Genomic DNA, 15,006 nt, shown 5'->3' on the forward strand with positions numbered 1-15,006 from the left:
TGACTCCTTAATATCTCTTTCTTCTGTCTTGCTGTTGGTGTAGAGAAATGCAACTGATTTCTGTGCATTGATTTTATATCCTGACACTTTGCTGAATTCCTGTATAAGTTCTAGCAGTTTTGGAGTGCAGTCTTTTGGGTTTTCCATATATAGTATCATATCATCTGCGAAGAGTGATAATTTGACTTCTTCTTTGCCGATTTGGATGCCTTTAATTTCCTTTTGTTGTCTGATTGCTGAGGCTAGGACCTCTAGTACGATGTTGAATAGCAGTGGTGATAATGGACATCCCTGCCGTGTTCCTGACCTTAGCGGAAAAGCTTTCAGTTTTTCTCCATTGAGAATGATATTTGCGGTGGGTTTTTCATAGATGGCTTTGATGATATTGAGGTATGCGCCCTCTATCCCTACACTTTGAAGAGTTTTGATCAGGAAGGGATGTTGTACTTTGTCAAATGCTTTTTCAGCATCTATTGAGAGTATCATATGGTTCTTGTTCTTTCTTTTATTGATGTGTTGTATCACATTGACTGATTTGCGGATGTTGAACCAACCTTGCAGCCCTGGAATAAATCCCACTTGGTCGTGGTGAATAATCCTTTTAATGTACTGTTGAATCCTATTGGCTAGTATTTTGTTGAGTATTTTCGCATCTGTGTTCATCAAGGATATCGGTCTATAGCTCTATTTTTTGGTGGGATCCTTGTCTGGTTTTGGGATCAAGGTGATGCTGGCCTCATAAAATGAGTTTGGAAGTTTTCCTTCCATTTCTATTTTTTGGAACAGTTTCAGGAGAATAGGAATTAGTTCTTCTTTAAATGTTTGGTAGAATTCCCCCGGGAAGCCGTCTGGCCCTGGGCTTTTGTTTTTTTGGAGATTTTTAATGACTGTTTCAATCTCTTTACTGGTTATGGGTCTGTTCAGGCTTTCTATTTCTTCCTGGCTCAGTTGTGGTAGTTTATATGTTTCTAGGAATGCATCCATTTCTTCCAGATTGTCAAATTTATTGCCGTAGAGTTGCTCATAGTATGTTCTTATAATAGTTTGTATTTCTTTGGTGTTAGTTGTGATCTCTCCTCTTTCATTCATGATTTTATTTATTTGGGTCCTTTCTCTTTTCTTTTTGATAAGTCGGGCCAGGGGTTTATCAATTTTATTAATTCTTTCAAAGAACCAGCTCCTAGTTTCGTTGATTTGTTCTATTGTTTTTTTGGTTTCTATTTCATTGATTTCTGCTCTGATCTTTATGATTTCTCTTCTCCTGCTGGGCTTAGGGTTTCTTTCTTGTTCTTTCTCCAGCTCCTTTAGGTGTAGGGTTAGGTTGTGTACCTGAGACCTTTCTTGTTTCTTGAGAAAGGCTTGTACCGCTATATATTTTCCTCTCAGGACTGCCTTTGTTGTGTCCCACAGATTTTGAACCGTTGTATTTTCATTATCATTTTTTTCCATGATTTTTTTCAATTCTTCTTTAATTTCCCGGTTGACCCATTCATTCTTTAGAAGGATACTGTTTAGTCTCCATATATTTGGGTTCTTTCCAAACTTCCTTTTGTGGTTGAGTTCTAGCTTTAGAGCATTGTGGTCTGAAAATATGCAGGGAATGATCCCAATCTTTTGATACCGGTTGAGTCCTGATTTAGGACCGAGGATGTGATCTATTCTGGAGAATGTTCCATGTGCACTAGAGAAGAATGTGTATTCTGTTGCTTTGGGATGAAATGTTCTGAATATATCTGTGATGTCCATCTGGTCCAGTGTGTCGTTTAAGGCCTTTATTTCCTTGCTGATCTTTTGCTTGGATGACCTGTCCATTTCAGTGAGGGGAGTGTTAAAGTACCCTACTATTATTGTATTATTGTTGATGTGTTTCTTTGATTTTGTTATTAATTGGTTTATATAGTTGGCTGCTCCCACATTGGGGGCATAGATATTTAAAATTGTTAAATCTTCTTGTTGGACAGACCCTTTGAGTATGATATAGTGTCCTTCCTCATCTCTTATTATAGTCTTTGGCTTAAAATCTAATTGATCTGACATAAGGATTGCCACTCCTGCTTTCTTCTGATGTCCATTAGCATGGTCAATTCTTTTCCACCCCCTCGCTTTAAATCTGGAGGTGTCTTCGGGCTTAAAATGAGTTTCTTGGAGGCAACATATAGATGGGTTTTGTTTTTTTATCCATTCTGATACCCTGTGTCTTTTGACAGGGGCATTTAGCCCATTCACATTCAGGGTAACTATTGAGAGATATGAATTTAGTGCCATTGTATTGCCTGTAAGGTGACTCTTACTGTATATGGTCTCTGTTCCTTTCTGATCTACCACTTGTAGGCTCTCTCTTTGCTTAGAGGACCCCTTTCAAGATTTCCTGTAGAGCTGGTTTGGTATTTGCAAATTCTTTCAGTTGTTGTTTGTCCTGGAAGCTTTTAATCTCTCCTTCTATTTTCAATGATAGCTTAGCTGGATATAGTATTCTTGGCTGCATGTTTTCCTCGTTTAGTGCTCTGAAAATATCATGCCAGCTCTTTCTGGCCTGCCAGGTCTCTGTGGATAAGTCAGCTGCCAATCTAATATTTTTTCCATTGTATGTTACAGACTTCTTTTCCCGGGCTGCTTTCAGGATTTTCTCTTTGTCATTGAGACTTGTAAATTTTACTATTAGGTGACGGGGTGTGGGCCTATTCTTATTGATTTTGAGGGGCGTTCTGTGAACCTCCTTAATTTTGATGCTCGTTCCCTTTGCCATATTGGGGAAATTCTCCCCAATAATTCTCTCCAGTATACCTTCTGCTCCCCTCTCACTTTCTTCTTCTTCTGGAATCCCAATTATTCTAATGTTGTTTCGTCTTATGGTGTCACTTATCTCTCGAATTCTCCCCTCGTGGTCCAGTAGCTGTTTGTCCCTCTTTTGATCAGCTTCTTTATTCTCTGTCATTTGGTCTTCTATATCACTAATTCTTTCTTCTGCCTCATTTATCCTAGCAGTTAGAGCCTCCATTTTTGATTGCACCTCATTAATAGCTTTTTTGATTTCACCTTGGTTAGATTTTAGTTCTTTTATTTCTCCAGAAAGGGCTTTTATATCTCTCGAGAGGGTTTCTCTAATATCTTCCATGCCTTTTTCGAGCCCGGCTAGAACCTTGAGAATTGTCATTCTGAACTCTAGATCTGACATATTACCGATGTCTGTATTGATTAGGTCCCTAGCCTTCGGTACTGCCTCTTGTTCTTTTTTTTGTGTTGAATTTTTATGTCTTGTCATTTTGTCCAGATAAGAGTAAATGAAGGGGCAAGTAAAATACTAAAAGGGTGGCAACAACCCCAGGAAAATATGCTTTAACCAAATTAGAAGAGATCCAAAATCGTGAGTGGGGAGAAAGGGGATAAAAAGAGGTTCAAAAAGGAAGAAAGAAAAAAAAAAAACAAAAAGAAAAGAAAAAAAAAAAGAAAAGAAAAGAAAAGAATTTTTAAAAAAAGAAAACACCTAAGAAAAATGTAAAAAAGAAAAATATATATATTAGATAAACTAGTAAAAAATCGTTAAAAAAGAAAAAGGTAACAGTTAAAAAAAAATTTTACCCGAAGGCGAGAAAAAAAAAAAATGAAAAAGAAAAAATCAAATTAACTGCAAGACTAAAAAAAATCCCAGGAAAAAAGCCATGAGTTCCGTGTTTGGCTTTCTCCTCCTCTGGAATTCTGCTGCTCTCCTTGGTATTGAAACCGCACTCCTTGGTAGGTGAACTTGGTCTCGGCTGGATTTCTTGTTGATCTTCTGGGGGAGGGTCCTGGTGTAGTGATTCTCAAGTGTCTTTGCCCCAGGCAAAGACACCGCCCTTACCCGGGGCCGGGGTGAGTAATCCGCTCGGGTTTGCTTTCAGGAGCTTTTGTTCCCTGAGTGCTTTCCGTAGAGTTCCGGAGGACAGGAATACAAATGGCGGCCTCCTGGTCTCCGGCCCGGAGGAGCCGAGAGCCCAGGGCCCCACTCCTCAGTGCGCCCTCAGAGAACCACGCCCAGTTACTCCCGTCTGCCTGACCTCCGGCCGCGCTCCGAGCTCACCGAGCCTGCGACCGGTTCAAGGTAACACCGAGCTGCGAGCTTACTGTCGGCTCTGTCTCTGTAGCCGGCTTTCCCGTTCCAATACCCGCAAGCTCTGCGACACTCAGACACCCCCGATCTTTCTGTGACCCTGCGGGACCTGAGGCCACGCTGACCCCGCGTGGGTTTCGCCCCGGTTTAGCCTCTGGAGCGATGTCCCTCAGCGGAACAGACTTTTAAAAGTCCTGATTTTGTGCGCGGTTGCTCCGCCGCTTGCCGGGAGCCGGCCCCTCCCCCCGGGGTCTATCTTCCCGTCGCTTTGGATTCACTTCTCCGCCGGTCCTACCTTTCAGAAAGTGGTTGTTTTTCTGTTTCCAGAATTGCTGTTCTTCTTCTCTTCGATCTGCCGATGGATTTTCAGGTGTTTGCAATCTTTAGATAAGCTATCTAGCTGATCTCCGGCTAGCTGAAGCAGTCTCAGCTTGCTACTTCTCCGCCATCTTGACTCCTCCCGCCATCAGAGACTCTTAATCTCACAAAACAAACTGAGGATTGCCGGGGGAGGTGGGTAGGGAGAGGGCAGTGGGGTTATGGACTTGGGGAAGGTATGTGATATGGTGAGTGCTGCGAAGTGTATAAACCTGGCAATTCACAGACCTGTATCCCTGGGGCTAATAATACATTGAATGTTAATAAAAAAAATAAAAAATATATATTAAAAAAAAGAAAGCCTAAAAAATAAAAAATAAACATATACTATATATTTATAATTTACAATTCATAGTGTGTTCTGAATTCATTATGAATTAAATTTTTCTATTTCTCTTCAAGACCCCTCTGTGGAAACTGTCCTTCCACCAATTGTTTTTAACCAGAAATTATGCTTTTCTAGTTGTTTGGAGTTGTGGGGTTCTATTTCTTCTAAATAGTCTGTTGTCTACATTTGTCTTACCTGGTAATACATAGCTCCTTTTGGTTAGAAAATTATTTAGAGACTGACTCAAAGGTGAAAGAAAATGGTTCCACTAAATATAAAGTATTAATAACATGTCTTTCTAAAACTAGTATGACTTTTTTCATGGAAAGAAATTTATCTTGTGGTAAATGATTAAACTGATTTTCTGGTAGTAAATATTATTATTATTAGCATTATTATTTACACATCAACATTTTGTACTTAAATATGATAACATCACCTTTTTATCAGTGAACTTGATAAAGCTTAGATAGAGATAACAGTAAAGTCATAAATGTAGTAAAAACAAATTCAAATAAAACAAATATATACCTAACTATTTTAATAGTGTGTCACTTCAGATGGTGAGCACAGTAAGTATTCCATAGATCATTAATCTATTTTATAACTTCTCTCCTAAATTATGAGGTTGGTTCTCTTCCTTGGTTCTATAATTTGGCTCTATACTCAAAGAGTCAAATTTGGAACAATTGGATAAACCATCGTTAAGATACTTTGAAAAGAAACAGTAATCAGATGTATTGATTCTTTACCAGGAATTTGCTTCTCTTTGTAGAAATAATAGGGTGGATAACAGTGAAGATTTTAGAAATTTAGTATGAAGATTCAAATACATCTGTTTCTGAATCAATTTTTTATTTTGTGTTATTTTAAAAATATTAATTAATTTTTTTAAATGTTAAAAGTTTATATGATAAATATTCAATATTAGTTTAGAAGTAAGCCACATTTAAAAGTCTCTGAAGAGCATAATGTATTTTCAAGATGACCTGGGTCACAGTCAGATAAGCTAATCCAACCTTCAAAATAAATTCCACTTATATTAAAGAGAAAATTGCCAACACTTTGTTGAAAATAAAGAAAAATGTTACTTTTGCCATAATATGAATTAAATTCATAAAAATAAAATATACTTTGCATATCTGATTTTAGTTAAAACATTTTTAATTTCATTAACATTATCTTTATTTCTGCAAAATCATTTATTCTGCTAATAGTAAATTAAGGGAATTTTTTATCAGTAAAAAATACAATTGCTTTGCTCCATATCTTGCCAACCCTTGTTATCTGTTGACATTTTTGAATAGCCATGTTAACAGGTATGAAGCGATATTTCACTATGGTTTTGATTTGCATATTCCCTAATGATTAATGATGTTGAGCATCTTTTCATATTCCTGTTGGCATTATGTAGTAGCTTCTGATCTTACTTACTCTAAATTTAAATAGTGTTAGGAAGAGAAAATACGTATAAAACAGAAAGAATCGCTGTTTGGGAAAATGGGCCATTAGAAAGCAGAGGAGATTTCATGGAAGACATAGTACCAAAAATTAAGAAGAATTTATACTTTTTATTAGAGTCACAGAATGCAGATTGTAGTTTTTAAGAGATATCTTTTTAAAAGTATTCAAATTGGGAAGAGAACATTGGAAGAACCTTGGGAATAATGTATGTTGGACAATAAGCACAGAGAACTAAGCAAAGGTCAGGAAGATGAGGCAGCATTTTACTAAATTAAAGGCAGTAGCCTCTCACTCCCCACCCTTCCCACCATGCTGACACTCATGGTATTGAAGCACTGCAAAATGAACCTTCCCTGTATAGTTTCTAAAGACATTCACAGTTGTCTTTTTTGATCCCACGTTCTTGAGTTGGGTTTGGTACAACTATTTCACAGTGCAGATTCTCCTGAAGTATCTCAGCTAATATGTACATGCACATGTTTCACATTAATTTTCCAGTTGACAGCAGGTATTTATACTTACTCCTAACAGTCATTTGGAAATAAGAATGAGTCAACACATGGGTATATTATTCCAGCAATTCAAATGCCCTTGTGGGAGTAAGGAATAGGCAAGTTTAAATTGACTGTTTTAAAGGATATAGTCTCTTATCCAAATCTTAGAGATATGGAATGTTTTGGAACATCTTTAAGATCTCTACCATTTGAAAAAAAAAAAAAAAAAAAAAGATCTCTACCATTTGGAATGTTGTTTTCATTTTAAAAATCATTTAAGCACCTCTGTTTATTTCTTCTTATATATACTTTACATAAAATTATTTTGTAATTTATACCATTATATAAAAATATAATAAGTTGGTTCAATTACCCTCTGGAGATTATCAGAGTTTCTCTTCTGTGTTGGAAGCTTCAAAAAAAACATAGCATCAATAACAATAAACTTTTTAAATATATTTTTAGGTATTTTGATATTTAAGATATTTTTTCAAGACTCAGTTCAAAAGTTTGTTAGCATGTGTTAACAAAATTGACTTTTTCATAGTCATTTATTCAAATAAGAATTAACAAATAGAATGAAAGATTTTTAAATGGATTTCAACTATTTTGTATTTTAAGCCTTCAATAGAAAAAAATACTATAACCATTTGGCTCTCTAATATAAACTGGCTCTTTTGAGGTAAAATAAAAGACATTATTGAGATAAGATTACCTTATATCTAATGTTTTTAACTTTCTATTTAAGCCCTTATTTTTTTCCCTGTGGTCAAACCTCATAATTGGCAATCTCAAGGAAATTCAATTGATTAAAAACATATCAAAATCTGACATCAAAATACAATAAACAATGACAATAAATAAATCCTGCTGAGTGTGTCTTTATATTCTTTTTTACCATTAGCATCACTATCAGCTACTCTTGTTCTCCTTAAGTATTTTCAAGACTCAGGGGTGAAAATAAAATCCCCATCTATGATTCTTTTAGCTTTAATAATATAATGATATAATTTAGTTTAGGACACCAAGAAAAAACAATGATATTTCTAGTATAAACACACAGTGAATTCAATCAAATAAGCTAGTTCAACACATATGATTCATTCCTTTCTCATGAGCCTTGTTTTTTCTCTCTTTGACCATCTTTTCTTCCAACAGATTTGAATAACTAGATACTGGCAAAAATCATATTACCTTTGTTAGTATAAATGAAATGGAGTGTGATTGATTATACTGACACAGAATGATATTAATTGTCATTAAAAAAAAAAAAAAATCACCGAGTATTCCCGGTTTTCTTACCTCACTTGAAGATGCTGGAAGCGAGAGAGGTGGCGCTGGAGGAGGCAGAAAATTGGACAGGCTGGTTAGCGCAAAGGCACTCCAACTGCACAGTCACCATGATCCTATCCGTGGCCTGGGACTCTCTCCCAGGCTGCTGGGATTGCCGTCACCCGAGCAAGTAGCCAGCCCGGGTCCAAAGAGGAGACGTCATCCTCAGAGAAGCAGAACCAGAACCTTCCTGGACCTAGGAAGTCCGGAAGCCCTGCTGTCCCAGCAGACATCCTCTTTTACAACATAGGCATTGCTGCACACACAGTCGCAAAAAGGTCAAGGAGGATGCATCCCCTCCCCCGCCCCGGACTTCACCGGGAAACCCCCAGCTGCTAGTACCACCAAGACACAGAGCAGCTGCCTGGCAAAACCTTTCACAGAGTAGAGGGAGCACATGGAACCATGCCATGCCCCATCCAGGGGGGCTACAGGGACCTGATCTATCTCCTCTCCTTCATCCCAGTAGCCCTGCCTGTCCTGAAGCGATGACTCCACACCCCGAGGTTGGGAAGTCAGTATCTCTCCCACGAGGCTTGAACCCCAAAAGGATCAAGCTGCTGAGAGCTGGCCTCTGCATGGAGGCACAGTCAGAGCAGGTTTGGGTCATCTTCCCAAATGTATACCCCCTTGGGTCTTGTCAGATTTCTGAAACTGGAAAAAAGAAGAAGAAGAAGAAGAGAAAAAAAAGCCTTTTATTATTGTGGCTCTTAGTAAATAGACTCTGTCTTATTTATGAACAACAACAACAACAACAAAAATGCAAAGGCTTTCTTTTTTTAGACTTTTGACAGTGCCAGAATCTTTAAAAGGTGCCCTCAACTATCTCTAAACTTTTTCATAAATTTGTTGCTGGAATTAGAGATTATAATTTGACTCTGAAGTTAAAATGCTCATATTACAGAGGAGGAAAGAAACCTTAAAGTTATTTCAAGGAACTAGCAGTAGTTCTCAAAACTGAGTCAAGTTTTCCCATCACTCTCAATTTGTGTCTCTTTTCTTCCACGTTTCATAATTTCTGGACAGAAATACTCAGTGAATTTTCTGTGTGTACAGAGGAACTGAATAAATAATTATGCAGACAGAGTATTTAGTCATTAGCCTAGGATGATTTTGCCACATTTGATATGGAAAACACACCCATCTAATAATAATTTAATAAACATATTCAGCTGGAGTCAGTGATTTTATTAATAACCCTCAACCTAAAAGAGGAGGTAGAAAAATGAATGAACAACATTTTGGCAAATGAAGAAATTTAGAAACATTTAAATGACTTACAGACACAAAATTGAAAGGAGTTTTAAATGACCATTAGAATTGAGGGAAGATTGATGGCTGTAATGCATAGGGGATACCCTTAAACTTTTTAGAATTTGAGCATCTATAAAATTTCTTCACAATAACATTGAAGTGATTTATTTGTAGCACCAAAAAAAGAAGATAAATTTTTATAAGTTATAGTACAAATGAAAATCTGACAGCAAGATCCTTTCATAAATCTGCCTTTATGCTTATTTTCTAGTCCCGAGACTTAAGGATTTTTCATTGTCTTCACTTTTATCATAAAAGATTTTAATTACTACACTACATAAAACATCTGAGTAAATAAAATTCCCTGAGTAAAGAAGTATTTTCTGGGATGACTGTTAATTAGAAATGCACAGCCTTAGTCTCTAGTCCATATTTATTAGTGAACTCTAAAATAAAGCAATATTTGTATGGCTAATAAAGCCAAAGTACTGAGAAAAGAAATGAATCTAGGGTTACTGGCTTTATATTAAGAAAACAGGACTTTTTTTCTGCTTCCATGTTTGGTATTACAGGAGAAAAATTATATGGACACTATCTTTCCTCAATGAATTTGGTTCAGTCCTTTTTTGTGATATTTACCTCAGAGAGGTCATGGAAACTCTGCACTTTTTCCCTGAACCTTGCCCTATTTATCTTTTTCATCTGGGTTATATCCTTTTGTAATGAAATAGTAATTAGTAAGTAAAATGCTCCTTTGAGTTCTGCATCTCTCATCAATAAATATGGAGCCAGTTAGTGGAATAATGAAGACTGTATCTGGCAGTAGATAGGTTAAAAACCATTTTATTTTTATTTTTTTGTGTGTGTTTTTTGCTTCATAGACAGGCTTCTGTGGGCCAAACAGTAAGTCACTTCTTCCCAAGTCTTCCAGATTTAATTTACCCATATTTTTATATGTCTGTCTCTTTTATTTCTACTATAGATATAAATTTCTTTGCCTACTCCAAGATAGCACTCAAGTCCCTTCTCTTGATTTTTTTCTTTTTATCTTTTCCATTGTCTCATATTTTATAAAAACCTTGTTATGACCCCAAAACTCCCTTCAAATTCTCTTTGCCCTTTATGTCAAAACTCCTCAAAAAGATCACTGCTTCTGTCTCTAATTCCCCTTTATTGTTTCCTTCAACTCATTCCACTCAAGATCTCACTCTAAGCACCTGAGAGCAGTGGTCTCCTTTTTATTCCTGGAACATGATATACTGGCTACAACTAAGTAATTTTGAAAATGGCTCCCTCTTACTATAACCAAGTTCCTTTGCAGTCAAATGCTCTACCACTGAGCTATACCCCCAACCAAGTTCCTTTGAATATGTTTATTACTTACACTTAATTTCTGTCATGTGCTTATTATAATTCTCATTGAAGGCTTCTCTGACCATCATTTTTATGTATTAATATATTCTTTCCTTAAAAATGTTATCTAATTTCCTTAATTTTTATATCATCTGTAAATATGTATTAGATAGTAACTTCTATTAAAATCATCTATTTAGGGGCGCCTGGGTGGCTCAGTGGGTTAAGCCGCTGCCTTCGGTTCAGGTCATGATCTCAGGGTCCTGGGATCGAGTCCCGCATTGGATTCTCTGCTCCATGGGGAGCCTGCTTCCCTCTCTCTCTCTGCCTGCCTCTCCATCTACTTGTGATTTCTCTCTGTCAAATAAATAAAATCTTTTAAAAAAAGAAAAAAAAATCATCTATTTAGTTTGTTGATATATTCCCAACACAGTTCTGGCACATGAGAAATTGTTAGCAAATATTTGTTGAATCAACTTCAAAATGATATATTTCTAATAACATTTCATTAATATTCTTAATGTGAGAAATTTCCAACATTACAAAGGTATTTTGAAAAATCTATTTTAATGGTTTTTTATAATATGCTTTTTTATACTAGCCATTTCATTTCTCAGCAATCATTTATTAATTTTACAATTATATTCTATTACAAAATGATGGGCATAATTTGTTTAGCTTATGGCTAAAAAAATCTATAGATGGTTCCTAAAAATGGAATTACTCTATTCAAATGTGTAGACATCTTTAAGGAATTCAATTCTAATATATCACTTTCCAGGAGAGCTGGAAACTGTGATGTATCCTGTAAATAGGTAACTTCCACTATGCTCAAGTATATTAGTATTTCTCTGGAAATGAGAGTCCCATTTTGGGGGCAGGGGTTGGTTGGATTTTTGGCCAAATATTCTGACTTTTGGAGAGAAACAGAAATTCATGTTGTTATGTGAAATAGCTTGATTTTTAGTATTGCTAATTAACTTACTTTTTAAAAGATAGATTATGGGTAAAGTATCAGTCTGGTTCCATTCACTGGCAACTAACTTGCAAACTGTTAGAGAACACATAAGGATGTTTGTTTTACTCTTTGTCATTACTAAAACTATGGTAAAGACATAACAACTATCTACCAAATGATAAGATCATTATCTAATAATTTTAAACAGAATGATGGGAATTACGATGTTATCTCAAAAAGATATGATGCTTCTGTTAAGGATCTCACTATATAATGGTAGAGATTTAATTATGCTGCAGACCTGTAAATACAAAATCACAGGGCTTGACTCTGGATTCCTTAAAACATTCAAGCAATCTTTTAGTCTTCATGAACTGGGAGGTTTGAAGTAAAGGAATATTTAATATTTCTATAAGAAAAATTCAAACTGAATAATACGGTTGAAATTTAGAGATTTTCTTTTGCTTTTCTTCATTTATGAGCATGACAGTTTTATATGTTTCAAAAATATCCAAAAACACTGTACATCTTTTTTTTTTTGGTTAATGCATAATGCATGGTATTCTTTCTGTCCCCCTCTTTCCCTGTGTGTATGTGTGTGTGCGTGTAATTAAGTACATTCTATAAAACTGATGGAAATATCACTGAAAACAATACTATTGACATTTGTAGTCACAAAACAAAAATATTAATAGATTTATTTATATGAGTACATTTGTTTATAATTATTTATTATAAGATATAATATATTTATAATTCTTTGGAAAATATAATCTTTAAAATGTAAAAATGTCCTGTATTTCAGACTTTCTCTTTTTGATCTTCAGTTGTTGCTTTGATTTAGCCACAGCTTAAACTTCTCTCAAAAGAGAATGATGTTTAGACTGAGACCATAAGGGACAAATCATTATCTGTATATTAGTCTATAATTCCAATAGTTCTTTCAGATCACACAAATAAAATACTTTGAATTTCTTTTTCTGTTGACTAAATAGCTTGATTGTAAGCCTATTGTTCACTGCAAGTCTTGTCTTTATTCCCAAGCTTATAATGAGAAATGATTACATTGACTGGAATTTTGCTCTGCAAAGTAGCTATAAATACTATATTTTATTGTAATTTTTACCAAATTTCCTAAAATATAGCTACATAAATATCAGGCATGATTAGTAATGCTTAGAATTCTAAATTCAAGTGCTTCTAGACATATGGAGCATGGCATAATGGTACCATAGAAGAACCTTAAAGCATTTTTAAATAACATGAAGTATTAGCATATATTGATTTGGCAGAGGTTTATATATTTGAGACATACTACAAAATCTTTAATTTTGTAAGCTTCATTAAGCATCAACATAAACGGAATAGTAGTAAAATATATCAGTTAACTGTTATAGTAAAATTTCAAAATTATGTTTGCGATTTGATTAACTAGGAAATTCAAGGTATGCCTAGCAAAATAATGAAGCATATTGTGCTTTTTATATAAACGACCTCTCTTTTAAAAAATTATAAGTCATTTGTACAATATAGCATTCAACATGGCTGTTGATTTTGACTCAAAAACCCAACTGAAATTAGTTGGTGGGCAGGAACTTGTTGACCCCAATATCACATATTACACCAAGGTTGTGTCTGATCCACACACAGGAATGAAATCAGAAATCACTCTCTCCTTTATTTTACTGCTTTTTTTCTGAATGTTGGTTTCAGTCTCGGCCAAATTTTGTTCTTTCACCACTGACAACTCTTGAGGTATAAATCTAACAGTTTGGCAGAGATAGATGATTTTTTTTTTTTTCCCTCTCAGCTCTAGTTTAATGAAAAAATTCCTGAAAAAGTACTCTGGTAGTTAATGGGAATTTATGAGTTACGAGGCCACTGAATCTACCCCATCTTATATTTGGTGCTTCAGGACATGAAATTTAGTATCTCTGGGAAGTCCCACTGATGTCAAGTATAATAGTGCCCATTTTGATGAGAGGGACTACAGTATTTCCCTTCTCAAGAATAAGTGACCTAATCTGCTAACCATGCTGCCCACTTCCACACATGGATTTACAGTTTCAGAAATACTATAAAAAGAATTTCTGAAAAAGAAAGAAAAATAATGCCTCTAGGTTCTTCGTGAAAAACTAGAGACACTTTATTAAAATGAATACAGCTTGAAAAAAAATACAGGTTGTGTTGTAGTATCTGATATTTCTATCAGCTGCATTTGAATCAAAAAGCACTGAATATAGTTTGTAGCTAAGGGAAAGATACAGAATTCATCACAATCTGTCCATTAATTCATACTTAAATGTGAACTACAGAGCTATCTTCTTCTAGTCTCTTTTCCTCATAAGTAACACCCAACCTATATACAACTCCCATAAATTTTGTTTACTAGATTTCTTCCTAATGTTGCTAGTGTTTTTCAGTTTTCATTGTAACAACCATCCTTATTTTTATATAAATATAGAAGATGTCTAATGAGTCTTATTATATCCTCTCTAAATTATTTTTCATGTTTCTAAATGATTTTTTAAAAAAATGAAATTTGACCAACTTCGCCATCTACTAATAATGACTAAATTAATAGTCTAACCATAGTTGTTTTCTGATCTCCAGATGCATATACTCTACTTCTAATATTTCTCTACCCTTAGATATCACTTTTGGCATTTTTTTGGTTAACATTACTTTATAATAAAACATGATTTTTAGCCAGAAGATTTTCTTTTACAATACTTTGAGGCACATATAATTTTTATAACCTTTCAAGTAATATAATAGAAATTATCTAATCCAACTAGGTAGGACCCTTCAATTGCAACTTTTCAATAATAAATTGATAAATATAGATCAGGTATATGAGTATGTATATGTACAATATTTGTATAAACATCAGTATTATACAAATTAAAGCAGGAGAATGAAAAATTATTAGTTATGATAAATGTGATTATAGATGTTTCTTCCTTCTAAGGATGATACCTGGTTTTACATCAGTTGGAAAATAAGTATGGGTTTTGCTCACTTCCATCTTTAAGAACATAGGAAGGGGGGTGCCTGGGTGGCTCAGAGGGTTAAAGCCTCTGCCTTCGGCACAGGTCATGATCCCAGGGTCCTGGGATAGAGCCCCACATTGGGCTCTCTCCCTGGCGGGGAGCCTACTTCCTCCTCTCTCTCTCTCTCTCTCTGCCTCTCTGCGTACTTGTGATCTCTCTCTGTTGAATAAATAAATAAAATCTTAAAAAAAAAAAAGATTCTCTTAAAAAAAAAAAGAACTAGGAAGGGATAAAGGAAAGATTTGTATTTCTAAACTATGCCAGTTCTTTTAGATATGAATTGATGAGACACTGATTAAGTGATC

Source organism: Mustela lutreola, chromosome 13 (genome assembly GCF_030435805.1).
Source record: "Mustela lutreola isolate mMusLut2 chromosome 13, mMusLut2.pri, whole genome shotgun sequence".
NCBI classification, from domain to species: Eukaryota; Metazoa; Chordata; class Mammalia; order Carnivora; family Mustelidae; genus Mustela; species Mustela lutreola.